General features: G+C 36.0%; 1 protein-coding gene across 9 annotated transcripts in view; it reads left to right on the top strand.

The window, feature by feature from the left end:
* The window catches only part of LOC106661076 (kinesin light chain), a 166,402-nt gene that overhangs the window by 85,626 nt on the left and 54,947 nt on the right, over positions 1 to 25,829 (top strand). For 2 of the 9 annotated variants that reach the window (XM_014384216.2, XM_014384217.2), the window contains exon 2: positions 2,641 to 2,672. The exons of the other annotated variants lie outside the window; for them this stretch is intronic. The gene's annotated coding sequence lies outside the window, so the exon portion shown is untranslated. The remainder of the gene's footprint in view (positions 1 to 2,640; positions 2,673 to 25,829) is intronic. 9 annotated transcript variants of the gene reach the window in all.

A 25,829-nucleotide genomic window follows, 5' to 3' on the forward strand; every position in this document is an offset into this window, starting at 1 on the left:
CTATTAATTTCAACCAAAGTGGAAAATTCAAAAGTGGGGTTGGCCAAAATTAATTGCTATTGCAATAATTAAAATGGTTTTATTTCCAATTTTTCTTCTCAACGTTTTTTTTTCTTCATAAAAATCGGATTATTCAGAAATCGTGAGATGCGGACTGGTGTGGTGTAGGTTTCAGAAAAACATTTTCCTTACCGTGCCAACGTTTCGATCTTTATTGAGATCATCTTCAGAGCCTGGGATTTACAAACATCGTTTAAAGTTAATAAATACATGTAGGATGTGGAAAAAAGTGAATTTATACAATGCAAAATATATTTTTTATATTCATTCAAAGTATTTCTTCTCATTCAATCTTCGACTAACGGTCGCTAATCACCACACATAAAAATCGGAGATAATTAATAATAAACAGATAACTGATTATAGTTAGTTAAAATGATTTTGATCATCGCTCTCATAGAACTGAGGATGATGATGTTTAATCATCACTATCACACTATAAATCATCTTCCATCATAATCATAAAATAGCTATGATATTTTTTATCCATACCGGTTGATGAAGGCAAAGGATCACGATTATTAATTGTTATGATTCCAAATGATTATATTACTTTGTGTTTGAGCACGATTTATTTTTTATGGGAAGAAATTATCCCCTTATTTTATTTCTTTTTTTATTTTTATTTTTCTAATTTGCTTACCTCGGGATGGGTATAAAAAAATTTGTTTTTAAAAATATTTTCATTGTTAGCATATTATAATCGACTATCGTTAGATGTAGAAAAGGGAGATAACTTTAACCTCATGAATCTTCTCGAATTTTTGTAAATGATGGTTGTACTGTAATTTACATACATTTATGTATTGCTACCAAAAAATATGCCAACTTTTATTTCAGGCCATTTTTCTTTCCTTTCCAATATCTTTTGTTCGGATAAAATAAAGTTTACAGTGCGGAAAAAACTCGGGATTTTTCTCCTCCCGTTCAAATATGTCAACTCTTCTCGTTTAACGGCTGCTATAAAAGTTTCGTTTTGCATAAAAGGGGCATTTTAGCTGGTCGAATGTCATCTTGGAAAAATGCTGATTCTCCCTAAATCGCAGCATGTTTTACTAGTATATTACAACAATCACCTATTGTTAACATAGAAGGTTCTCTGTTTAAAAAATGCCTTGTGCGACTAGTATATTAAATAAATTCATTTTAGTTCTGGTCCGATTGACCGAATAAATTTTTTCAATTAATTAATCTTTACGTAAGGTATTGGTTGAGATGGGAAGTTAGTGTCCGAGTGGATGGAAGTCACCATAGCTCAAGTGGTAGAGCAGCGGCGTATTTAGCCGAAGGCCATGGTTCGCATCCCGCTCGTGACACTGACTTCTTTATCTCAATTAAAAACCTTAATTAATTGATCTTCTTTTTAATTTTTTCACCTTTATTATTTACACTTTTTTGCTGCAACCTATTCCTACAGATTCCTAGATTTTCCAAAGCATGTAATCGAACTGTACTTCCTGATATGTCTGGGGATTGTACAAAAAACGCCTAATCCAGTTCCTTCGTGTATTTTGGAGCCATCTGTATACCATATCGTTGTATCTGATTATTATTCAGAAATCGAGAGATGCGGTCCGGTGTGATGTAGGTATCAGAAAAACATTTTCTTTATCGTGCCAACGTTTCGTTCTTTATTGAGATCATCATCAGGGCCCGGGATTGACAAACATTGTTTACATTTAACAAATACATTTAGGATGTGGAAAAGTGAATTTATACAATGCAAAATATATTTTTTATATTCAATCAAAGTATTTCTACTCACTCAAAGTGTTTGTCTTCTGTGTTCACTTTTCCACATACTAAATGTATTTGTTAAATGTAAACAATGCTTGTAAATCCCAGGCCCTGAAGATGATCTCAATAAAGTTCGAAACGTTGGGACGATAAAGAAAGTGTTTTTCTGATACCTACATCACGCCAGACCGCATCTCACAATTTCTGAATAATTATCGATTAACGGTCATTAACCATCACACGTTGTATCTGATGTTCTCCTAAATTCTTATTCTCCTCTGTAGGGTGGTGAGTCTTTATAAGGTGTTCTAAAGTGTTTTCCGGGATCATGTGTGGGTTCCCATTTCTGTGATTGGATGTCTGATTTTATTAATTATAATTAATTATAATGTGCACGTAGTGTTTAGTACCCGTCCTTGCTTCTATTTTTGTAATATTTTCAATGGAGGTAGGTTTAACAGTTTCTTGTGCAATCAAGGGGTTGTTTACATTGCCCATGAAACATAGGTTTGCTAGCATAAGTTTTCATGCTAAAGCCGGGAACACAATTACTCGACGCACCGCTACCCGATGCTACCCGACGCAAATCCAAAATCCCATTTTCCATAAGATTGTATTACCCCCATGCACATCTAATTAATTATTTATACATTATTATTACTAAATTATATAAAGTTTTAAATAAAGAAGGATTTATCTGTCATATTTTGGACATATTTTCTCTCTACTTTTTCTTGCTCCTTTCGAATTCGACCATTTACCTCATAACTCTTGTACATTTTTCAAAAACATTAATTATATTTTACTTAACAACTTAATAAAACCAATTTTCTTGTGTTTCAGGTAAGTGCGGAGAAGGATCTGTTGTTATTTTAGTGAGTAAAATTTTCTTTGCATTAACTTTTTACGATCTGTAATAGGTTTATTAACCACGAAGAGAAAACTTGCTCTTTGAGTACGTGGGTTTATCTTCATTAGCATATTAACAAATCAAGAAAAATTCGTTTTAACTCCTTAAAAACAAAGGCCCTTAATTATTATCCCACACTTACAATGAACCCTTATAATGAAAGGAAAAAATCTTTTATTCCACTTTAGATGTAATTATGGTCAATTTATTCCACGGTTCCACTTCCCCTTTGGTTTATTACAATTCAGCTTCATCAATTTTTACCATCTAGGTCGAATGCTGCGGTTAACAATTGTATAAATTCAAACCTGAGCCTAAAGCTGGATTCTTCTGTCTTAAAGACCCTGTCTGGTGTTTTTCAAAAGTAAAAAGATTTTGCTTTGTTTGCTTTTGGAATTAACATGAGATGAGGTTTATTATGCAGTTGAATGGCAACTTCAACAGGTGGTTTCGATACAAAAGAGTATTGGCACAGATTTCTCTCTGGCCCCTATTGTTTGAGCAAGCATACACGTATGTCTGGATCCAGGATGTACGTGATATCGTATAGGGTATGTGTGACGATCTTACACCTTAATTTCATGTCCTGCCTGTATTTGTAAATTATTCGGATAAGCTGATGGTTTTTTGGGCACTAATCTTGAATTGCTTGTTTAAAATATGTATTCGGATTTTTTTTTGGAATAAACTAGTGGTTTTTAGAGGTCAAATTTTCAACGCCAAATCTATGGTTTCTAATTTGAATCTAAAAAATGTCAGTTTTGGAATGAGTTGGTAGTTTTCGGTGAGGGAAAATCTTTCCGTTCAATTTCTGGTTTCCTATATTATGTATTATAGATTTTCAGATTTTCACCATAAGCCCGCGAAGGCGGGTACTCTCGTTCCTCACAGTGATGATATTGAGACCACCCAGATTCGGCCTGACGACGCTAAGAGAATAGTGAAAAATATGATATTTGAAAAGTGGAAGCGTCGTTGGGCTGACTCGACTGACGCGCTGGTGTCTGTCAAGCCGACGGGAGCCCGGAGGGGATATCTCGAAGGGAAAGCGTTGTCTTGACCCGCTTGCGGATCGGTCTCACACGTGCGGCTCATGGGCACCTGTTGGTTTGTGCGAGTCGACCTAGGTGCCCGGCATGCCAAGAAAACAGACTCACGGTGTCGCACGTGTTGGAGGGGTGTCGCTTGGCCCCGTATCGGGACCGAAATGGAATACCGCCGGATTATATGAGAATGCTCGAGCATGGCAGCGAGTTTAAGGAAACACTTTTTAGGTTTTTGTGGGATATTGGGATAATGGGTTGTATTTATTTCATAGGTTAAAGTTTAGGTTAAGTTTATGTTAGAATAGGAGTATGCTGGGCGGCCGTGCAGCATATTATTTCAAGGCTCCACTGCTGCTCCGCCAAGCCGGGTCGAGGCGGAATATCGAGTACCCTCCGACCCGGATTCTAGACAGAGGATATGCATGTGTATTTATTGTATGAGTGAGTGTGAGGAAACGTAAAGGCGCCGAAATTACCAAAGGGCACGATCAGAGCCCAACCTCGGAGTCACTCAGGTACCAAGGTAGGTGACTCCCCCTGGCCAGAGGCCTCCTAGGAGATCTCGTATTTCTAATTCTAATTCATCATAAGCCACGGTTTTTCGGAGCTAATCTTTATGCTGAAATTATAGATTGTAATTCACTAGATTTCGTGGTCTGCTTGATCAAATAATATCTTTAGTTTAATTTATCTGTATTTAAGGTATTGGTTGAGATAAAAAAGTCAGTGTTACAAACGGGATTATATTGGGTTGTCCGGAAAATAATGCAGGATTTTGGTATTAAACAAAAAAAAAGAAACTAGTTACTTTAAAGCAATGTTCTTTAATCAAAATAATTTCCCATACTCTCAATACATTTCTCCCAACGTGTTGGTAACTTATTAATTCCGTCTGAGTAGAATTCAGAATTTTTAGAATTGATAAAGTCAATAAATGCATTTTCCAGTTCCGTTTGATTTTTGAATATTATGTGTTGTAAGTAGTGGTCCAGGTGTCTAAAAAAATGGTAGTCAGTAGGCGAGAGGTCCGGAGAGTAGGGTGGGTGAGGCAAAGTTTCATAGCCAAGCTCCAATAATTTTTGTGACGTTACACGTGACACATGTGGTCGAGCGTTGTCATGCAACAAAATGGGCCCTTTCCGATTGACCAAAGAGGGCTTCATTACTGCCAATTTCTGATGCATGGTATTAATTTGGTTACAGTATGATTCAGCATTGATGGTTTCGCCAGGATTTAAGAAGCTGTAGTGTATTAAACCAAATGAAGCCCACCATACCGTAACCATTACCTTTTTTTGATGAGTTGGGGGCTTTGGAAAATGTATTGGAGCTTCTCCTTTGTCGAGCCACTGTCCAGAACGTCTAGTGTTATCGTAGAGAATCCACTTTTCGTCACATGTAACAATTCTGGCCAGAAATGGGTCATTTTTGTTTCGACAAAGAAGTGATGCACAAACATCAAAGCGCTGATTTTTTTGGCGATCGTTTAATGAGTGTGGAACCCAATTTTCGAGTTTTTTCACTTTTCCAATCGCCTTGAGGTGGTCAGCGACGGTCGTTTTACTGACTTTGAGTTGCTCTGCACCCACCACTGATCGCAGAACATCATCATTAAGAGAGGAAGGCCTTCCACGACCTTCTTCATCTTCAAGGCTGAAATCTCCCTCCCGAAATTTTTTAAACCACCTTTGCACAGTGCACTCATTAACACAACCCTCGCCCCAGACTTGGTTAATGTTTCTAGCCGTTTGGGCTCCGCTTCGGCCGAGTTTAAACTCGTAAAAGAAAATCGTACGAAATTCTCGCTTTGACATTATAAGGATGACTGAATTATTTCCAAGTAGCGGAATGCTACAGAGGTAAACAAACAATATCATTTGGAAGAGGATTAATAAGTGTTGACATTCTAATCCTGTAAACGTAAACAGAATATTTTATATAGATTTTTTTTAATGAAAACTTAAAATCCTGCATTATTTTCCGGACAACCCAATAATATATGTTTTTTGTTGTTTTCAATTTTTGGACTAAGATTACGGTTTTCAGTCGTATCCAATAGTATTTCGTTTAAATTTATTAATTTTGATATGAGCTGGTAGTTTTATAAGGGAAAAATTTTCAGGCTAAACTTTCCAACACGTAATAGAGATTTAAAATTTTCCGATAAGCCACGGTTTTTCTGAGGCATATCTTCGGGCTTAATGTTTGGATAAGGCGATTGGTTTTTGGTGCAAGCCTTTAGGCTAAATTTCTGGTTTCTTGTTTGTTTTATTAATTTTTGGATTTTGCGATAAGCTACCGGTTTGAAACAGGTTGAATTTTTGGTTTATAATATTTGGTGTTTTGTTAATTTTTGGAAAAAGCTGATGGCTTTCAGGAGACAAATTTTCAGGCGGAATTGCTGGGTTAGTTTCTAATATATATTACATAAATTTATGAATTTTGATATAAGCTGGTAGTTCGCTAAGGAGGAAATGTTCAGACTAAATTTCTGGTTTCCAATTCGTTGTATACATTTATGGATTTTTGCTATGTTATCGATTTTTCAGCATCAAATCTTCAGGCATAAACTGAAAGTTTTTAGGGTGCAAATCTTAGGGCTGATTTTTTTGGCTTCCAACTTTAACAAGTTAGATTTTTGCGATAAGCATCTTTTTTCGGTGGCAATCATCGAGCGGAATTTCTGGTAAGTTGTATTGCACGTTTTAAATTGATCATAGTTTCAATTTTTATAAGTGGACTGTGCATAATTAGCACGGGAACATTCGGGTTATACCTCAACCAAAAGTACATTGATTATCTCATTATTTGAATGTGTATTTTTAGGTAAATATGCAAGAAGCTTTAACTTCCTGTTCTAATTACAAAACCTGCGATGTTATGTACAACAAAGTGGCTAAAAAACGATATCAGGCTTGATAATCATGTAAAAGAAGTCACATAAAACCTTATTTCACTAATAAATAGATTTTTAAAAATGTAACATAGGCGTTATTTGGTCAACCAAGTAAAAATTCACTGTCATCTGCTGGTTAATGCTGGTAAACCTTGAACATCACGCGTATGTGATACAGCACCTAATCCCAAAGTTGGGTTTAATTCATATTAAATGTTTATTCATATTAAATTAAATTAATTTCATTTTATTGGTCATTGTATAATCATAAATGATTTATCTCGGAAACCTTTCCAGTTGGTATTGTAAAATAGTTTAATCAATTAGTTAACATTTTTGTCGGAAAAGTATTAGAAAATATAATAGGAGTTTCGCACTGATTTATAAAATTCTAAAAATCCTTAAAAATAAGGATTCATTAGGAAGTTACTAAATTACATAAATAACCTTTTATTATAATGAGTTACGTTAATATTTGTAATTTTTTCTAGTTATATCACGCTCTTAGGACCAATAAAAAACGAACTTTTTACATTTAATTTGGCATAATCTATAATTAGAAAAAAAATCACAATTCATACTTAACACGAATAACGATAGGATTTTGTTATTAATATCCTCTGATAATGTTGTGTAATTTTTCTTAATGAGTCGAGGTTCAAACTTACCATACCTTTCTCGGGGCGTTTTTAGTTCAAATTGACATGATGTAGATTTATTTAATGCTTTTACGAGTGTACCCATTTTTACGCTTTTCAACAGGAATTTCGCACCAATAAAAAAACGAACTTTTTTACGTTTGATTCGACATAATATATAATACAATTAATTAAGGTTTTTAGTTGAGATAAAAAAGTCAATGGCACGAGCGAGATTCGAACCCACGATCTTCGGCTTGATACGCCGCTGCTCTACCACTTGAACTATTGTGACGTCGATCCACTCAGACACCAACTTCCCATCTCAACCGCACCTTTTGGTGGAGGGAAAATTCAAAAGGTGCGGTTGAGATGGGAAGTAGGTGTCCGAGTGGATCGAGGTCACAATAGCTCAAGTGGTAGAGCAGCTGCGTATCAAGCCGAAGATCGTGGGTTCGAATCCCACTCGTGCCATTGCCTTTTTTATCTCAACTAAAAACCTTAATTAATTGTAATATATTAATTGGTCAAGCGGACCACGAAATTAGTGAATATAATATGTAATTAGAAAAAAAGCACAATTTTTAATATAACTTTTTGTAATAAAAGAATATTTTTATAATTTGGTAACTTGCAAATGAATCATCTTTAGTTGTTATTTTTAGAATTTTATATGTCATTGCGAAACTTGTGATAATTAAAAGCATAATAATAATTATTAGGCTTTTAATTTCTGTCGGTTAGCCGATGATTATTGATAAATAGGAGAATAAATTTGGTTAAATATTATTTAACTGTTATCTGTTTGTTTTCTGATGGTTTGCGGCGTTTACCAATGTTTTTACTGTCGCCATATCACGATTTGTTTTTTTGTTCAAGTTTTTCACAGCCGCTTAAGCGAATTTTTTGGATGGTTTTGCTTTAACGTAGTGAGCCTTCAGTAGGTGCTTTAGTGGTAGGACGAAGCTATTTTAATTAAAAGTTTTCCTTTAGTTATATATTTTATGATACAATTAAACACGTCGTACATACTATTTATGCTATTATAAACAGTTTCATCCCGCTTTAATTTTGCCCAGGCACGATCACTTTATTATCAAGACATATTACCAGAGTGTCTCCTCCAGGGAAATACGCAGAGAAATTACTCTGGGGTTTTAACCACATGGGTACTATCCCAGTTTGTCGTTGCTTGCGAAACGCGTCGTTCCATGACTACAAAATTGCTTTAACTTTAATATTTACCGTGGATTAATGTTGAATACATTGGCTTCCCTAGGTCGAGATTATTTATAACCCTCCGGGCCATTTATTCCAGTATTGGGGGAACACAGAGGAGCGATCGTGCTTTACGGCCTTTTTAAATATAGAACTGTTCACATTTCCACTTCTAAATATCGAGTACAACGCAATCCTCAGTAATTAATTAGTTAATATTATTTAGTCTTTACTGTTTTCAATTTTTTTTTCTTAAATAGCGGTGTTTCGAGGATCAGGCTTCTTCCAGCCGAGAGACTTTCCAAATGGGAAGTCTCTCATTTTTTCTCACTGTGGATTGGTTCACGTTTTTAATCATCCGATTCTGAGAGTTTAATCTCCATTCCGTTGTAATCGAACCGATGGTGGCTTAATGTACATTAATCCATTGGCCTCACTTTATCGGTTTTTTTATAGTAGGAAATGAATATTGATCGGAAACTCACAAACTTGAAACTACCGGCTCAATGAAAAAGGTAACGACTTTTAAAAACAGTTCTTCAAACAATGTTGAAGATCACTTCCTTCAGGCTTCTTCAGGTCCTTCACGCTTTTAATACAGTTTCACCAGCCAAGTCAATTCATTTTTAACAAAGAACAATTTTTAGCGTATAATTTTGAACACAGAAAGTGTTGTACAAAATAAAATGAAGATTGTTTTAATCGTACTCAGTGGAAAAAGGTAAAGAAATGCAACGTTACATAACTTAAATGAATAGAAGTATCAGCTCATTTTGTCTAACTTCTTAGTCATCTTTCTTAAGCCGAGTTCCTTCTCCAATTCCTGTCTTCCTTGTCGTGAGAAAAACGCGGATACTCTTTTCTGATAACAGTTTTGATAATGTATATGACTAAATTGAACCCGCGTGGGTTTTCATAACGGGAGTGATGAGATCATGTACTACTGCTGGTTTGGAGAAAATATTGGGATTAACCCCTCGCCTCCCTCCAAGATATCATTTGGTTATAAATCATACCTTAAGGAGAAATTTTTCGCAATGAACCAGGGTACGGTCTTCTAAGATGAAAGACGTGCTTGCAGGTGTGCCGCAAAGGTCAATACTGGCTCCGCTGTTGTACAAAATTTTTACTTTTGATATGTCCACAAATTAGAATGCAATTACCGCCACATACGCATATGACACCGCCATATCAACAAGTCTCTTCTACACAGCTTAACTTATGTTAGGAAACCACATTACAATTGATAAATGGAGCAATCTTTAGATGTTTGTGTTCAAGCAACATTTACAAACAAATTTAAGTACCAAAATAAATGCGAAAGAGGGAGAAACCCCTAAGTTTAGAACGATACCATATGCCGGATCTAGAACGCACATACAGCGAGGAAAACACCTCCTTTAAGAATGGCACCATCGTTTGGTACACAGATGGATCTAGAACACCAAAAGGTGCTGGGGTAGGAGTATTCGGTCCTGGAACCAAGGGCTCAAAGCCCCTGGTAAAATACACCAGCATATTCCAACTTGAAGTCCATTTGCACAAACAAGATGAACAAATACTTGGCAGCCATCAAAGCATTAAGCTCAAACATCGTTAGCCCACAGACGGTGCTACATTGCAGAACTAAACAAATAGATTAGGTAGGCAAAATAGTCACATACTGCTGGGTCCAATCACATGTGGGAGTAGAGGGCAACAAGACTGCGGACGCTGATAGGTCATGAGCCCTTCTGTGGCATAGGGATTCACACTATCAATGAGTACCTTAGACAAAATGACAAAATGAAAATGAGGAAACAGTGGAATTCACCCATTGGATTTAAACAATGCAAGAATCTTCTGTCAAATTTTGGAATGAAAAAAATACAAAAAAAAACAGCAGAATGCATGGAAGCAGGAAAAAAATTGTTACAGGATTCTTAACAGCGGACTGATTGGGTATCTGATGAAAGTTGGTTTAACCCAACACGGCACGTGCAGATTCTGAAAAGAAGCAAAGGAGACACCAATGCACCTAACAACAAAATGTGGTGCCAAATTTCCCCGAAGGAGGAAGTCTATTAGGTTGTACAAGGTACAACGTAACCGAAGAAGAAATTCATCCAATGAAACTAGTAATCAAGTTGATTGATGAACTAGTATTCATTGATATTCTATAAGTACAGCAAGGGTATACAATAGAACTTAAAGTCAAAGCCCGCGCAGGTGCCCCTGATGCAGAGAAAGGTTGCTCGATGTGTCCCACATAACAGAGGCGTGTCATGCCTTGGCACCATACAAAGAGCGTGTAGGCATGCCGCTGTATTTAAGAATACTTTTCGGACACGGTAGCGAATTTCATGGTCCCTTGTTCAGCTTTTTAGAAGAATTGAGAATTTTTTATTGTATATATCTGTCGATATGTGTTTTGAGTTTCTGTGTTTTGTAGGAGTGAGTGTATTTATTAGAGTGAATGGGGAAGGGCTGATGATAGAATAGCACCCCCACCGCCCCTCGAGCCGTGTCCGTGACTTGGTTCGATGATGGAATATTTAATTAAATTATATATAGATTATTAACTTATATATATTATATAGAATTAAAGTACCCCATCGAACCCATTTTTAAAAAAAAATTTTTATTTATCTATTTATTTATTTTATAACGAGGGTTCGCAACAGCAGAGGTCATATAAACCCTCAGGGTGCGGGTGTTTTTGACAAAAAGCCCATTTGTAAGTATGTCGGGTTCGAATGCAGGGCCGCTGGATTCGAACCCGTGACCGTTACCTTAAAGTGATGAGCGCCGTTTCAACGCCTAAACCGTTGCGGCCACCGACGCCCCTTAATTTAGTTTGTTATTGTATGCATGTTGACGGAGGAATATTGAGTCTCCATCCACCAAATAGAATGAAGGCAATTTATATAGGTGTGAATGTATTTATTTGCGAGAATGCATATTGAATGTGTGTTGTTGCAATATTTCGCATGCGCTCGGGGCTGAAATGACCAAACAACAAAAACCCACTTAAATGGCGCATTATATTTCACATCCCGAATGATACATCTGCATCCAATACATCCAATATTGATGAAATGTCAGGCCCGTATCTTTTCTGTCTAGTTTTACGCCCTGGCGCTGAAGTTCCTTGATCATTCTTGTCCGCATATGTTTCAAATTTATAAAATCTTTTGGTTAGTCTGATTGAATGTTGAATTACCTTTCTTCCGCGTTTCTTCGGTTATTCTCATCTATGGATAAGCACAATAATTTTTTTAATAACCTCGCGCCCTATAAGAACGGTATTCATTTTTTCATGAGAGAATTGTAATCCTACCTTTTTATGGAATTCATCTTGAAACGCTATCGTTTAGATTAGTACCTGAGATCTTTTTATGTAGGGCCGTAAAGCTGAAATTAAGAAAGGAAAGAGATGGGAAACCTGACAGCTTTTTTGCAATATCCATTTATAACATGGAAATAATTATGTTTTCCTATTGTACTTTATAATAATTATATTTTTTTTAATATTGCGAAACATGGTTATTCTCCCAAATCTCGCCTAAACCCTTCCAACCGGTTTAAATTTTCTTTTAAAATGCTCCATTGTTATTCTTCCACCCAATGGAATCCACTAAAAATAAGATCCGGTGAATGGGGTAGAAATAATTGGAAATTCCGATAGACTGCACAACGCCTGTTAAATTATCCAGGGTTGACTTTCTGTGGGAATTCGGCTTCCTTTTGAGCCGGGAGGGATAAGGACGATGACAAAATTAATTTACATAACAACGACAAATTAAACTGCGGGAGGGAAACGGCTTGCATCTCTGACAGCAGGCAATACATTCCATAAAACAGCGACTTGCGGCCACAATCCCTATATCATAATAACATTGATTCCCTTTAAATAACTTGTTTTTAGATCACTGGTAACAACAGATAAAACACTCCTTTTAGATTCTCTGAAAAGGTTTTGACCTCGTAAACGATAAATTCTATTCCCTCAAAGCACTTTAGCCCTACAACATAGGTCTATGTAAGAGGAAACCAATAAAACTTATGGAGGTCCGAAGGCACTAACTTAATAATAGAAGGAAAACACGACTTTTAAAAAAGTCCTTTACACGTTAGCACTATTAACTTGCGTACTCGTGAATTCAATAAATCGCTGACAAAAGACGTTTTTGTACAATTTTTTTTTAACTAAACATAATCTTCAAAAATTGTCTATAGATTTTATCGTAAAATGTCATTGAACATTGTTTAATAGATCCATTATATTTCGTGGTCCGATTGACCAAATAACGTCTTTCTTGTTTATTCGGAGTTCGTGAGATGCGGTCTGATGTTACGTAGGTTTTAGAAAAACATTTTCTTTATCATGCCAACGTTTCGATCTTTATTCAGATCATCTTCAGGGCCTGGGATTTATAAACATTGTTTAAATTTTACAAATACATGTAGTAACATTTACACAATGTTTATAAATCCCAGACCCTGAAGATGATCTCAATAAAGATCGAAACGTTGGCACGATAAAGAAAATGTTTTTCTATTGGGTTGTCCGGAAAATAATGCAGGATTTTGGTATTAAACAAAAAAAAAAGAAACTAGTTACTTTAAAGCAATGTTCTTTAATCAAAATAATTTCCCATACTCTCAATACATTTCTCCCAACGTGTTGGTAACTTATTAATTCCGTCTGAGTAGAATTCAGAATTTTTAGAATTGATAAAGTCAATAAATGCATTTTCCAGTTCCGTTTGATTTTTGAATATTATGTGTTGTAAGTAGTGGTCCAGGTGTCTAAAAAAATGGTAGTCAGTAGGCGAGAGGTCCGGAGAGTAGGGTGGGTGAGGCAAAGTTTCATAGCCAAGCTCCAATAATTTTTGTGACGTTACACGTGACACATGTGGTCGAGCGTTGTCATGCAACAAAATGGGCCCTTTCCGATTGACCAAAGAGGGCTTCATTACTGCCAATTTCTGATGCATGGTATTAATTTGGTTACAGTATGATTCAGCATTGATGGTTTCGCCAGGATTTAAGAAGCTGTAGTGTATTAAACCAAATGAAGCCCACCATACCGTAACCATTACCTTTTTTTGATGAGTTGGGGGCTTTGGAAAATGTATTGGAGCTTCTCCTTTGTCGAGCCACTGTCCAGAATCCACTTTTCGTCACATGTAACAATTCTGGCCAGAAATGGGTCATTTTTGTTTCGACAAAGAAGTGATGCACAAACATCAAAGCGCTGATTTTTTGGCGATCGTTTAATGAGTGTGGAACCCAATTTTCGAGTTTTTTCACTTTTCCAATCGCCTTGAGGTGGTCAGCGACGGTCGTTTTACTGACTTTGAGTTGCTCTGCAAGTTCTCGAACAGTTGTTTTGGGGTTTTCTTCCACCACTGATCGCAGAACATCATCATTAAGAGAGGAAGGCCTTCCACGACCTTCTTCATCTTCAAGGCTGAAATCTCCCTCCCGAAATTTTTTAAACCACCTTTGCACAGTGCACTCATTAACACAACCCTCGCCCCAGACTTGGTTAATGTTTCTAGCCGTTTGGGCTCCGCTTCGGCCGAGTTTAAACTCGTAAAAGAAAATCGTACGAAATTCTCGCTTTGACATTATAAGGATGACTGAATTATTTCCAAGTAGCGGAATGCTACAGAGGTAAACAAACAATATCATTTGGAAGAGGATTAATAAGTGTTGACATTCATACAAATGAGTAATCCTGTAAACGTAAACAGAATATTTTATATAGATTTTTTTTAATGAAAACTTAAAATCCTGCATTATTTTCCGGACAACCCGATAAAACTTACGTCACACCAGAACGCATCTCACGATCTCCAAATGATCATTAATTAATGGTCTCTAAACACCACACATAACTTCTTTCAATTAATTAAAATTTATATAAGGTATTGGTCGAAATTAAAAACTTATTGTCACGATCGGGATTCGAACCCAAAAATTGAAAAATTGAAAATACAAAAAAAAGTTGGTGTCCGAGTGGATCGAATTCACGATATCTCAAGTGATTAGAGCATAGATTTATATCATAAAAGTTTTTATTAGGATCGTATAAAAATGTTAACTATAAATTAATCCATAATTGCTTGGCGGTCAGACCATTTATGTTTACTGGTCTAATTGACCATATTAATTATTTCAATTAATTTTTATTTTTATCCAATGCTTTTGGTGGATATGAAAAATTAGGGCCACGAGCTGGATTCGAACCCACGATCTTCGGCTTAATACGCCGCTCCTCTAATCACTTGAGCTATTGTGACTGCGACTTGAGCTGAAGGTCGTGGGTTCGAATCCCGCTCGTGACACATACTTTTTCATCTCTACTAAACACCTTAAAAATCTGTCTTTAGATTGCATAAAAATATCTATGTTCAAAACACGCATAAAAAGTGAATGATTTTTTTTTCACGCTGACTCCTAGATCTGACAGGTTTATTCTGTGTTTGGGTATTTTTACTTGACATAGACTCCCAATATTGGAATAGTCTTCATCAAATTGTAGCAAAAATATCAGATTTTTAACACTTAATGCTCGTAATAAATGAGCAATTTTAGTTTACCATTCATTATTTTAGAATTGTATGTGCCAAGTTCCAGATATTAAGGCCGTGATTTTTTAACAATGGTATGCGATAGATTCTTTCGTCAGTAGTTATGGTTTTGAAGTATTCAATTTGGGTATGCAGATACTTGCCATTTACATCCAATTTGATGGAACACTTATAAAAAAATCAAACTTCACAATTGGTCTTCCGGGTAGAAGTCATTCATAAATTAAATAGAATCCCTCATTTGAAGTTTTATGCGCAGTCTGTTGACCAATCTGTCGGGGTGGACTTAGAATGGTACAAAATTTATGAATTTTACTTTCTCCCACTCTGGGCGATGACGGTTAAAAGTCAATTGCACAAGGTTTTGACATTTTATGCCCACATCTTGGTACATTGACCTTTGCTCGCGTTGTGAAATTGCGTTAGTGGTCCGTAATTTGGTAAGTTGGTTGACAGAGGTTTGATGAAAATTTATCGCTTTCGTGACGGCTTAAAGCTCCCCGGCGAAGTGACTTCGTGAAGCCCCAACTTTCTGACATCAGTGGTAATAAGCTGACCAGAAGTGTGTAATTTTGAAACAAACCTCTGTCAGTAATGCTTTATCTTCTCGTTCGGTTCAATTTTAGTTTCCACATGCGCCATGGAAACACATCCTGAATATACGTAGTAGAAACGACCTGTCAATATTTATATGATTGGGGATGGGGTTATCTGACGGATATACGACGTTTTGCTGTTAAAGATCATGAAGGACCTTTTCCTCTTTCCCACGAACTAAGGCTTCATTCCATCTATCTTAGAACATTTTTCTTCTGGAAAAGATCCCGAATTCTACCTCATTATTTCGACAATTCTCGAATTTCTTCCCAAAGATGGCTACGGATAACCTCTACCATCATATCGTTCGATTTGTTTATTCCACATTACTAGCAAAATCCTGGTGTAAATATTTCTTCAAACTCCTCCATACAAGACTAAAAACTCAGTAATAGCAACCATCAGTTTGGTTTTCCTATCCCCAATCCACAGTACAGCAGAGCTACCGCTGTTGAGCTTAAGAATGGAGGGCTGGTACATTACAGGACGTGACGCAGATTTTTGATAAGGTTTAGACGATAGGTCTATTCACTTTTTTTGTAATTGTGAATTAAACAATCCTGTGATGTCCAATCCTTTACAAAAAGTGTATCGACATACTCACCCCTCCTCTTATTCCATGTATACATATGGCATTCGTCCTTCTCCTTGCTTCCGCTTTAATGGTAATGTCTACCTTAGCTGAAGATTAAGTGATTTTTCTTTTCATCGGTTTATGTAACCGAGAATTCACCGTATGATAATGCCCTTGAGTTTTGATGTCATCAGTACGTCTTTGAACGTAAAGAATGCTATCATATATAATCCAGGACGCCGCAGGGTTTTGGCACTATGGGTTAATATTCAAGCTGCAGAGAATCTTACCTGTCCAATAGACCCTTTTATATTTTCCTAATTAATGCCGGTGTCTCCCCAGGAAGCACCTTAGGACCTGTTCTTTAAGCCATGTGCACAATAACAGTCCTACTTCCTTTTTAACAGCAATGCCTGTCTTAATGGATTATTCGGCGATCCTTGTAATAGACAATCCACAGTACGAGTGTCCTTGGGTTGTTGATGCCATCGCCATCTCTCTTAAGCTAAAAGGATGCCGGTATATTCCATAGCTATCTCCCAAGGAATCCTACATCCTATTATTTTGTGCCGTACCTTCGCTGGTGATAGAGTGATCCTTTATAATCATATGTTTTCGTTATCGACAACCCATAATACAGAAACGTAATCTGGTTGTTTGTTGAACTCATTCCTACTTCTTTTGAACTGGAAGATGCTGTGCTCGTTTATTCCTAAACGTTATGCAGGCTTTTGTTATGGTTAGGCACTATGGGTTGATATTTAAGCTGAAGAGAATCTTACCTGCCCAATAGACACTCTCTTCTATTTTCCTAGTTAATGCCGGTGTCTCTCAAATTAGCATCTTAGGACCTGTTCTATAAGCCATACACATGACAATCCGACTTCTGTTTTAACAGCAATGTCTATCTTAGTAGTGTCCAAGGATTGTTGATGCCAACGCTATCTCTCTTAAGCTAAAAGGATGCCGGTGTATTCCAGAGCTATCTCCCAAGGACGTGTCCTACATTCTATTATTTTGTACCGTACCTTCGCTGATGATACAGTGGTCCTTTCTCATCATAGGTTTTCGTAATCGACAACCCATAATACAGAAACGTAATCTGGTTGTTGAAGTCATTCCTATTTCTTTTGAACTGGACGTTGACGTTAGCTGTAGACGTTTTTTTTTTTTTTTTTTTTTTTTTTTTGGTACGGTAGGGTGATATCCTACCTGCCGACAGACATTCTCTTCTATTTTTCCAATTAATGATAGTTTATTCCAATGGAGCATCCTATACCCTATTACTTATAACATACATTCGCTAATGATAGAGCGATCCTTCTCCAGCATAGGTTTTCGCAAATGACAATCCACAGCACAGCAGTGTTGTTTATGTAATCGCTATCTCACTAGAACATAGAGAATGCTATGCTGGTTTATTCCTTTCGGCAAGGTTTAACATGATGTGTTGGTATTTAAGCTCAAGAGAATCCTACCGGCTCGACAAACTCTTTTTTGCGTTGAAACATCCTAGGTCTTAATTTTTAGGAAGAACATACTCCGTCGCTGTACCTTCTTCAGTGATCCTTTCTCCTCAACGACAAAACCGTCCAATTACGCACAGAAATCTTCAAAATCATAATTTTGTGACTGAATTATAGTACAAGAAAGGGAAAAATCCGCACACTATACTAAAAGACTGGAACTTATAAGACCATTCCAACTGTTTCCTACAGAACTTGAACGACGACATAATCTACCTTAATCAATAAATGACTATGTATAACACAATATTATAACCTATATGGGCATTAGGTCTAGGGTTCACCCAAACTACTCGTTAATACAGGTTAGTTTATGGTTGGTATAGTGTTAATGTTTGAGTTGGATCTGACTCTACTTACTAACAGTAAATGCTTTCCACATTCTCTGTATTCTCCTGTCTTCAATTAACATCAGCGCAGGGCAGTCGAAGGGGAGGAATTTCAGGAATCCGGACGTTTAAAGTTCAGTGTAACTTACAAATGTACAGAATGAAACCGATTTATGCCAAGGCCTGTTGGGTTTCTAAAGTGGGGTCTCTGAAAACCCTTGGTGGAAAAACGTTCGCCCGTTTCGCGGTTTCGTTTAAATACCACCAAGCTAAAAAGGGTTTTCTCCGCGGTTGCATATTTAAATGATACTGCCACGTTGTCAAAGTCGAGGAAGTTAACTGAACACTTTAACAAGCATTTTGTTGACAACTGATATTCTGTTTGTCATTAACATTTATTATGATTCCAATTTGAACTAAGGATAAACATGGACGAAAACAAAGTTGTAAAATTTATTAAAGCCTCTCGGGAATCTTCCACGTACTTTGTTAGTTTGGCACACCGTGCTTGCTTATCTAATCCAATTTCGCCTTGAGCCATTTCTATTGCCGAGAGGATAACTGAGTTATCGAAGATGAGCCAGTTTGGAAATCGATTACAGGCTAATCCGCCTGAGATTATTTATGGGTTAATTAATGCCTGTCTTGGCTATTAAACGGTAGAATGACGATCGGTTAAATAGCAAACATTGAGATGATTAAACATGGATTGCTGGAACCACAGATCGACCGAATGTGACGTTACCAAGGGGAATCATGGTAATTTTTTTCAGAATTATCATTAAACAACGCAATTATGTTTCCTTGAATCTGTCCAATACTGGCTTCGAAAAAAAACCCTCACAAAATGATAGTGTCTCAACGACTAAACCACTATTAATGACTGTTTAATTGTCCCTCCATAATAATTGTACGAAATTAGATGATGTTTCACCAAAATTTCATTCATCACAAATCTATACAGAGCGCATGCAACCCTAGAGACGCACCGAAAAAACGCCAAAGAACCTCTCCAAGTGACAAAACGTCTCACAGACTAAACTAATATTAATGATTATTTAATTATCCCTCCATAATAATTGTTCGAAATCAGATGATGTTTCACCAAAATTTCATTCATCATTCATCACAAATCTATACGGAGCATGTAACCCAAGAGATCCACCGATAAAAACCCATAAGAACCTCCCAAAATGATAAAGCACCTCAACGACTAAACCAATATTAATGACTATTTAATTGTCTCTCCGTAATAACTGTTCGAAATCAGATAATGTTTCACCAAAATTTCATCCATCTCAAATCTATACAGAGCGCATGCAACCCTAGAGACGCACCGAAAAAACGCCAAAGAACCTCTCGACATGACAAAACGCCTCACAGACTAAACTAATATTAATGACTATTAATTATCCCTCCATAATAATTGTTCGAAATCAGATGATGTTTCACCAAAATTTCATTCATCATTCATCACAAATCTGTACGGAGAATGTAACCGAAGAGATCCACCGATAAAAACCCATAAGAACCTCCCCAAATGATAAAGCACCTCAACGACTAAACCAATATTAATGACTATTTAATTGTCCCTCCGTAATAATTGTATGAAATTAGATGATGTATCACCAAAATTTCATCCATCTCAAATCTATACAGAGCGCATGCAACCCTAGAGACGCACCGAAAAAACCCATATATTTTCTTACCTTTTCGTCCTATCAATACAATTTAAGAAAAGTTGGGTCAGATTAGCTCTGATCTTCAAAATTTACCCGATTCGAACGAAAGGGTTACAGATACAAGTTACGTTTGAGCATCTGGAAAAGTCGAAACCCAAAGAAATTGGTAACGGTTGAAAGAAATCCCTGGGGCTTAATCGCGGATCGCTTCATGAACTCCCGTCCCCCTCAATCAACAGAATTTGATGAAATCTTGCAGCAATATTAAACGTCTCTGCCTCCACATACGTCAAATTTCTTCCTACTTTCGATATCGATGTTCTTCCCTCAGGGTCTTATAACCTTCGTTCTTTCCAAAGCGCCCCACCAAAATAAGAAAAAGGGTTTCTTACCAATTCTACTTTGTACCATTTCTGGAAGTTACACGATTAGCAGAACATTGGCCAGTATTTATCTTTACCCTGTGCTAATATTAGTAACTATACCTAAATGCCAAAAAGCAGGGATAGGCATACCGAAATGATCGCTAGACAAATTACACATCCATAAACCCGCAGGCCACACTGTGAAATGTTAGAAAACATGCTAGTCTAAACGTCTATTTTGGGACTTCCTTCAAACACACACACATTTCGGTTTTCTATGTTTTTAAAGAAGTGTTGGAAACCTTTTCAAAGCTAATGAACGTGTGTCAGAATTTTGCTAAAAGTCAGGGGTTAAGGGGTCGTCCCTCGAGACCTGAATGTTGATTGCTTTGCGAGGCAACCCTTTAAACCCGTCCTTGTAGTTCACATCCTAGCCTCTATAAATCTTTTTGTGAATTTATCAATTTATCTCAGAACCTTATACAGTAAACGTCAGAAAGGACCGAACTTGAAATTTACAAAAACATGGAATTTCATAATTTTTGCGTGGATTTGATATAAAGGGCGGTGTAAACAAGTCGGAACAGAAATAAGCTGTTTTTTTGTTCATATTTTAATCCAAATAGTTTTTCTAATGGTCTGTTGTTAAACCGTTTAGTGGTAAGTTGACATATTTTATTTTAATCAATGACACAATTTTCCATTCAGCGGAACAGGCTGTAATCTGAATGACCTTTGCTCGGCGGATATATTGGCAATCTTTTCTATTTTATTTTTTGACTTCTACTAACAAAATATGATGTAAAGTCCGATTTCCATGTCAGAAAACTACTCTATTTCTATTCATGAAGAACGCCGCTTTTCCTTGGCGTAGAGCCCCTTCAAGACCGTTCTTAGGTTACTCGGTTCATATAAAAAAAAGCACAACTTACTTGAAGAATCTTTTGATAAGTATGTTTTTGTATTTTAAACTAACAGCATTAAGTAAAAAAATATAATTGTATTAAGTGAAAAGTCATGTTGAAAATGTAAAATGCCAGACGAAACAAGTATACCCGTTATAGCTTTTATTACATGCTGATTATTAGTCCAAAAATTCTTCCCACCCAAGATTAAAATATTCAAATTTCATTTTAATTGGTTAATACGTGTCTTCTTAATACCTAGGTGATAATTTTCACGTTCAGACCTTGGCGCACATACAAGTGTGACATAATTTAAGTTTATCGATTTTGGAAGCTCTGTTTGGCGTCAATGAATGATGAAATACTGCAAAACGACTGGCAGTTTTTTTTTAAACGAGGCAGCATATAAATCATGTTCAGTTGACTTTTTTGATTTGTTGACCCATGGCACATTCCCATAACAGTTGATTAATTAGCCTTGTTAATTAATGGTTTCGATATTGTAATTATTTTTCATTGTTTATGGACGTTAAATGGCTGAAATTTCATTGAATATACGAAAGTTTAATAATTGAAAGAATTCTAAATGAGGTTTAATCGTTTTTGTAATTATTTTTCATTGTGATGTTGTTGATCTCAACCAAACCTTAATGGGCCAAAATGACGTCCACTATCTTGGACTAAATGTAACCCGACAAACACTGAACAATGCGAGACGTGACAGAATAGCAAAACATTATATTACAAAAGCCACTGATTGTTTGCATAAACAATTAATTACAAAAGTACTTAAAAGGGTTAATTCACTGAGATTAGTATGGCATGTAAAAAAGTGTTAATGTCGTAGAAAGTTGCACACCTCTGTTGTATTTGTGCTGACAAAACTGGCGTTTTTTACTGACGCTCCTAAAATACGATTCTTCTCCCAGGCCCCGTCCCCTTGAACTCTTTTCTTCTCAACTTTATTCATGCAGATGCTGCAAGACTTGATCCGGTTGAAGGCAAATATAGAATAAAGGGTCTGGAGTGTTTGGGGATGAAGTAAAATGCTCATCGAGTTGACCTATAAAAATCGAAATGGGTTTTATTTATTTTTTTGTCCTAAGGGGTGAAGGAAAAAAAACGAGGGTGCGATTTTACTGACTTTAATTTTGATAAAGCACCGAGGGCTTAGAGGGTTAAATATATTGGCTTAATTGTTTTCTGGAAGGGTGTAAATTAATCCTTTTGAAATAAAAGCAAACTGAGTCTGGATCCGATCGAAGAAGTGCAATTCTAAAGTTATTAAGGGTAAAATAATTTTTTTTAGAGATTTAGTTAAAAAACCTTATACCAAATTTTTTCAATTAATTAATCTTTATTTATGTAAGGTCTTGGTTGAGATAAAAAAGTCAGTGTCACAAGCGGGATTCGAACCTACGACCTTCGGTTAAATACGCTGCTTCTCTACAACATGAGCTATCGTGACTGAAGTATTTAGCCGAAGGTCGTGGGTTCGAATCCCGCTCGCGACACTGACTTTTTTATCTCAACCAAGACCTTACATAAAAAAAGATTAATTAATTGAAAGAAGTAATTTGTTGAATTGACCACTAAAACGTAAATGGCTTATACCAAATATTTAACTTATTCGAGTCAATTATCTATGATAAGATTTATCCTTTAGTTTCTAGAGTCATTAATCCTGAGCTGTGTTAATAAAATTTAAATAAGTTTCATCTTTATTATTATTATTTTATCAACCTTTCAAAACTGAATAATGTTTAATTATTTAGAAGTCGTGAGCTTTAGTGAAGGATACTTCATTTTAAACTTATTAAATTCCCTAGTTTCGTAGTCCGCTTGACCAATTAATACCATACAAACCACGAAACTAGTGAATGTAATAAGTTTAAAATGAAGTATCCTTCACTAAATTTCTCCGTGGCCATTTCATTTGTCGCCGAGAATCAAATTGATTACACGACATTTGAAAAATGGCAAAAAGGAGGGAAAATTCAAAAGGTGGGGTTGAGATGGGAAGTGGTGTCCCAGTGGATCGAGGTCACGATAGCTCAAGTGGTAGAGCAGCGACTTATCAAGTCGAAGATCGTGGGTTCGAATCCCGCTCGTGCCATTGACTTTTTTATCTCAACTAAAAACCTTAATTAATTGTATGATATTAATTGGTCAAGCGGACCACGAAACTAGTGAATTTAATCCGCAATGTGTGGTGATTAATGACCGTTTGTCGATGATTATTCAGAAATCGTGAGATGCGGCCTGGTGTGATGTTTGTTTAAAAAAATATTTGCTTTATCGTGCCAACGTTTCGATCTTTATTGAGATCATCTTCAGGGCTCAAAGTGTTGGTCTTCTGTGTAATTGCGCCATTCTTGCGTGTCGTGTTGAACTCTCAACGTTTCGATCTCTATTGAGATCATCTTCAGGGCCTGGGATTTATAAACATTGTTTAAATTTTCCAAATACATGTAGGATGTGAAGATGTGCCATTATTGTATGTCGTGTTGAAAAGGTACACAACACAACACAGGACACACTATAATCATTAACATCATTATTCGGTTACTAACGGTCACTAAACACCACAAATAAAAATAATATTAATAGTTTGTTATATTTATAAATAATCGTTAATAGTTTATTTGCTTTATGATGTTAGCGTAGCTACTTCTGAGTTTGCAAGTTCTGTTCTGCAATTAATGCTGTGTGTCTCTGTTAATGTAAACCATTTCTAGAAAGTTGCGTTTGTATTTGTTTTTTTCCGGGTTTAGTATTTGTATATTGTCGAAATCAAAATTGGGTTGTTTTTCAAAGTGGTATAGTATGCGATCATTTATAGGTAACAAGTAAATTAAAAAAATCAATTGTTTTTCTCCGAAAAAGATTGCAATCCCTTTAAATTATTGATGTTGCTGAAGACTTCCTCATACCTGGTATGGTGTGAGGTTTGTAAACAGGTGTGAAAGTGTGGTATTTTACTATCACGTGCTATTTGCTGGTCCAATTTATGACAAACCAGAGAAGAAGAAACAAGTAGGATTGAGATAGAAAGGATAAAAAATGTGGTCAAAACAGGATAAAATTCAATTTCAGCCAATGTTTCCATTTATGGTGATTTATTAAACGGATAATGCATCAATATGTTTTTTAATTACTTGTTGATATTAAAAAAATCAATTAATTCTTATCAATTAAAGGGGTACCAATTAACTAACCATAATATGTTAGCACGGTTATAAGATGAAAATCTCGCAAGGTCGTTTACGTATACTGTCTTAATAGTACAATTACAAACTTAACATAACACAACAGGTTGTTTGAATACTAGGGGGTATTTACGATGTTTGTAAGATGTAAACTCGTGTTAACTCGAATAGAGAAATGTCCGGTAAGATCGCGAACACCCCCTTCTTTTCTTAGCATGTTAAACGTTCATTTTTCCGCAATGCTGCGCGTGGCGATTGGTAGAACCAAAAATAAAGCCACAACGGTCCTTGAGACCTGTTATTGTTTGTTTTGGTTTTCTTTTGTGTTAAATTGCGATCTATGCACTCGAAAAGTACTACCAAATGACGCGCTTCAATTCGTGCCAACATAACTAACTTGTATCCTAACCTCTAACAGCCTACAACTTTATAGGATAGGGGGTGTATCCATTATTAATGAAAGTATAAGGACAGGTCAGAAATTAACAAAATAAATGTATTGGTCTGATTTAATTAACGTATTTAAGAAAAAAACAGCTGTTAAATTCATGGCTGCCATGTTCGTTACCTACGCCCTAACGGCTAGCAATGTGACTACATTTTCGACCTAACATCTAACATTGGCTCTGGCCTGTTAGTTCGAGCAATGTTAACCAGCCGATTCTTACAAGCGTAGTCATCATTTTTCTCGATCTAACAGTACCTAACAGGGTTAACACAAAGTTCGTGAATTCCCTTAATATCTTCACTCTTAATTTAATATACGCCAACATATGTATGTTTTTTGGTACAACATGTACTTTTCCAAATAATAAATCACGATTTTATTGTTTTTTGTTTTGTTTTAGATACGTTTTTTATTCGTTCAGTTCTTTACTTATTTGTATAAAATTTAACCCATTTAATACGGTATAAAGGACTGGTGAATATCCTAATGTAGTGAATACATGAAACTTTTGGTTTTTGCGTTTCGTACGTAGATATAGAAGTTTTTCCTGGTTTTTATATTAAAAAGTGATGTGTGGTGATTAGTGACCGTTAGTTAATGATTATTCGGAGGGATTACAAAGAAAAACAATTTCTTTATCGCGCCAACGTTTCGACCTTTATTGAGATCATCTTCAGAGTCTAGGATTAATAAACATCGTTTAAATTTTACAAATACATGTAGGATGTGGAAAAAATGAATTTATGCAATGCTAGAAAATTTTGTATTCAAAGTATTTATACTCACTCAAAGTGTTTACACAAAAACAAACACTTTTGAGTGAGGACAAATACTATGATTGAATATAAAAGTTTCTAGCATTGTATAAATTCATTTTTTCCCACATCCTTCATGTATTTGTAAAAGTTAAACAATGTTTATAAATCCCTGGCCCTGAAGATGATCTCAATAAAGATCGTAACGTTGTACGATAAAGAAAATGTTTTTTTAAAACCTACGTCACACCAGACCGCATCTCACGATCTCCGAAAAATTGATATTGAAACAATTAGATTAGTAATTACTGTAAAATCCTCGAGAAATCGTTAATGAAAATATGGTTGTGTTG

This window comes from Cimex lectularius, unplaced genomic scaffold, assembly GCF_000648675.2.
Source record: "Cimex lectularius strain Harlan isolate CLEC.00 unplaced genomic scaffold, Clec_2.1 scaffold194, whole genome shotgun sequence".
NCBI classification, from domain to species: domain Eukaryota; kingdom Metazoa; phylum Arthropoda; class Insecta; order Hemiptera; family Cimicidae; genus Cimex; species Cimex lectularius.